Raw genomic sequence first — 4,199 nt, forward strand, 5'->3', positions numbered from 1 at the left:
TCCTTGGCAGCTCGGTTTCAATGGTGAATATTGTTACTGTAATCAATTTATGAGGAAAAAAATGTGCAGTAAGCATAAAATAAACATGAAGTAAGTAATACTGCGCCCTTCCTGTGCTGTAATCACCTGTTCTAGAAAGAAAAGGAGGCCTTGAGTGCAAGGGGAAGCTAGCAGAGTTTCGGTTCCGGAGCTGCCGACAGCCGGCCGCGGTTATCGGCTAAAGCTAATTACGCGGAGTGCGACTTTGACGCTCGCTGCATCACAAGAAACAATGCGGCTGAAACAATTGACCAGAAATCATTGACTAGGACGTCAGAACATGTGGAATTAGGAGAAAAGGACCCGTGAATGGCCTGCGTAGGAAGGTCAACTCCGACGGATTAATTAAACGATTGAAAGACTGGTTTGACCCTGGGGATGGTAATCCTGGCGGTCCCTCCTCTGTGGGACTGCCGCCACAGCCGAAAAATACTCGTCTCTCACGGAAGAGCCTCGTAAGCGCACAAACAAACATACCGCCTCAGGTGCATTCTGTCGTCGCTAAAGACATTGGACCTGACACCATAGAAATCATAAGGATGATTTCTCCTTATGATTTCTGTGCCTGATACTCTTACGTTAAACTTTCGGGTACGACGACTTGTTTTCTTTTCTTTTTACACAATTAATACACATTGGAATGACAACATATGAAAAGGGGAGTGTCACTGGAACAGCGAAGACAGCAGAAACATTACATAATGCGAATTGGAATGATTTACGGGCTCGGCGCCCCCGGGGAAGAGGTGAAACCTCACAGCACAAGCTCCCCGAGAATTCTTTGGGGCTCTGACTTTCTTTCTTTTTAATGTAATGGCCTGCTTGCTTTAGATGTGTATTACAGTTTCTAAGCCAGTGGAAGAAGCTTCCCAGGCCGCAGGATCGTGGTGAACATTGTTCTTCACTGTACACCGGCAATACCCACTATTCCCATTGTTGTTGTCATGTCAACATTTCTTCATTTGTAATAAGGTGTTTGGTGTTGGCTGGTGGACTTGCGAATCTTGCTGCACTGTATCTGGAGTTTTGTTTCCTGAATTGTGTTTGTGCTTCGGGCACAAGTAATGCCCATGTCATGCGCGCTTCCAAGGTGTCACACAAGACATTCTGCCATATCTGGAGTACATTTCCACAAGTGAGTGTCATGATTCACTAACATTCCCTAACACCTTTATTGGAGACATAGAAATAATCAAATCATTATTTATATTTATAGGCAATGGGAATTGTTGAGGTGCCATAGGTCTTACTTCTGTCAATATTGCAGGTTTCCCCACCATGACCCCATACTTTTGAGACAGCGGATTCAAACCGTATCTGAGCAGTCTTTTCTCTTCTCAGACTCAAAGGATATGTTCCAAACACTTCGAGCCCTCATGCTTTTACTTTACCCACAACAAGAAATGGCTGAAGCCAGGTGCTATCCCCACTATTTTCTCCTGGAAACAGGACAGCAGCACGGTAGTATATATTAATTTCATTCTGTGATGCAGAGAGTTCAATACACACTTTCGGGGTATTGGCAGCGTTTGCAACTGGTCGGGGATCCATGATGTTTATTCTATATTTGTCCATGAAATACGCGGGAATGACACTTGAACAAGATGTGGTACATTACAATGTATTTCATATGCAAAAAGTGGCCTTTAAATATGGCCTTTGAACAACAAGACCGATGGAAGCAATCTTGGAGCAAGAATGAGGTCGTGTACACACACGATGCCTGTCAAGAAAATAATTACTTACATTTGTTTTCTTACTTACTTACATAATTACATCTTATCACCTCTGGCAGGAGTAGGCAGTAATAATCGATTTTTGTATTATATTACAAGTAAGTAACAGTTCTAGAAAAGTACTAATGTCAGAGATATGCAATAGCTATGACCGAGGTGTAACTAACGTGTAAGTTCAAAATCAATACCTCAATTTCGAGCATTATACAGTGAATGCTCTTTCAGTCAAACGTCACATTAGCTGAAACTTATGGTCAACTCAAACACACCATGGTGCACAGGGATATTCACTCTGTTGTAAAGTGCAGTCCACTAGTCGAATTCCTGCTTAGCTCAAACAAGAAGTGCTGGATACTGCCTGTTGCAGTTACTAAGTGTTTACTGTAGCACACAGGAAAGTACACCTAGGAAATAGGTGTTACAATGAATAAGCAAATACTGAAAACTGTTTAGTTGTACTGTGGTACAAAGCTTTACTATTAATGCTTGGCTCCACACTCTGGCGATACCTTCTTCTGAAGGTGATGAAGCGCTTTCACCTGTCTGCGAGGCACGGTGCCACATTCATGTCATTCCAGACCATATGACTGCAGCGTCCACAGCCTGTGAAATTTTGATTTAAAAAATTGTGAAAATGAGAGCGCGCAAGCACCAGATTTGAAAACACAGTCTCTACATGCATATACGTGCAGTGAAATTCCTTCAAGTCAAAATGAATTGAGCAGAAGACTGTTTTGGTTAATCGCATTGTCATGAACAATGTAGCATAACTCTACCATAAAGTCCACTACATAAATCAAGGACGTCTGTTGGGCCACTACAGCTCTGAGCCCGAACATAACAACTCACTGGTGAAAGTGATCATGAAGCGGTTCCTGCTGTTGAGGCTGCACGAACAGTCCCGCAAGATAACACAGAAATCCGAGAAGGCCTACATCATGAGCAAGCTGACAAAACAAGTGCTCTTCATGAACCAGTGAGGCGGAGGTCACGACAAGACCAATAAACGAGTTCAACCAGTCATGTTCGTTACATGTGCAAATTCTCCTTTAAAATTTAGGCGCCAAGCGTCCTACGTTTACTCAGAATTTATGCTACAACTACACTCTAAATCCGACAACCGATATGTACCGCATGAAAGAGGACCCGCACCTGGGCAAGGCGGTGCACATGAGGTGCAGTCCTCAACCAGCAGGTACAGTCCGCGACCACTGCGAAATTCAAACGGTACAAGGGCTCCGAGACCCATCCGTACCGGCTAGGTACCTTTTAAGCGCGATCTATAGCAGCTGTACCTCATGTGTACCGCGTGTTTCCGGCGCATGAGTACGAACGCCTTCTCACGATATCCGTGCGCTGCAAAAATATTTCGTGTGATTCCGAATACCAGTCTATAAATTCCCTTATGCAGCAGTGCCGTAATGGATTCGCACTATCATTCTGTCAAAGAAGTGCAATAACTAGAACCCATGACCGTGAGGGATCGCATGTTTGGGAATAATTCGTTTCTTGCAACCGCTGCAAATCAGTTTGTTTTGAAACGTCGTGGAGCGAGGACGAGTCTGCTCGGTCTTCGAAGAAATTCGTTCGACGCGTTCAAGATTGAAGTCATTTAAGGTGCGTATTATATCTCTGAAGTAATTATTCGTCTTCACGACGCATTTTCGTTCATCTTCGCTCTGATTCCCAGTGGTCCTGATCACCGGCAGGCTGGACACAACGACTGAGGGACGGAGACAACGAACTTTGTGCTTCATGCACGAACGTTGATGCGTGAATTAGAGGAGCCGAGAGTGCATTTTACACCTGGATTACACAAGCAAGTAGGCATGTTTTTCAGGCAAGCTATTTCGGTTGTTGGATTTTTTTTTACATTGTATTTTCTCCTAGGTTACGTCAAGCGATGTCGTAAATGGGTGGGTCAATCGTCTACTGTGGTTGGTGTTACGTTCTGCGGAAGAAACGGAAGTTGGGGAAGAACAGCTATCCAAAGGTGTGGAAGAGATAAAGAAGCGTGACCACAGAGCAGCTGCAGTGGTGAAGGAGAGACGCAGTGGTCATCGTTCATCCATATACGTTGTGCCCCGTGTGTTCGGCGTTTGTGCATCATGACAACGCACGCTCGCGACGGACAAGCATCAATCCTGAAATGGATATAATTTTCGAATAAAGGTATTTGTTTGTTATATTTATCGTGCAGCGTAGCTTCCTGGGGCTGTTAATATATCGTGGAGGAGGGGAACCACCCCGACGGGTAGGCCTAAATCGCTGCGCGCTATCCGTTACATGTACCGCATGTGAGGGCGCATATACCTCTTAATTTTAAGAGGTACATTTTTTAAAAAATGTACCTCTTGGCCAAGCGGTACTTAACCGTTACATATGCGTTACCTGATTTAGAGTGTATGACAGCACCTATCACCT

The 4,199-nt window shown here is 44.2% G+C and overlaps 1 long non-coding RNA gene across 1 annotated transcript; it reads left to right on the plus strand.

Annotated features, from left to right (window-relative positions):
- Positions 1-3,322: 3,322 nt before the first annotated feature.
- LOC135383004 (uncharacterized) lies at positions 3,323-3,693 on the plus strand. Its single transcript, XR_010419601.1, has 3 exons — positions 3,323-3,392; positions 3,466-3,598; positions 3,666-3,693. It is a non-coding gene; the product is annotated as an uncharacterized LOC135383004 (long non-coding RNA).
- Positions 3,694-4,199: the final 506 nt, after the last annotated feature.

Source organism: Ornithodoros turicata, chromosome 2 (assembly GCF_037126465.1).
Source record: "Ornithodoros turicata isolate Travis chromosome 2, ASM3712646v1, whole genome shotgun sequence".
In the NCBI taxonomy this organism is placed as follows: Eukaryota; Metazoa; Arthropoda; class Arachnida; order Ixodida; family Argasidae; genus Ornithodoros; species Ornithodoros turicata.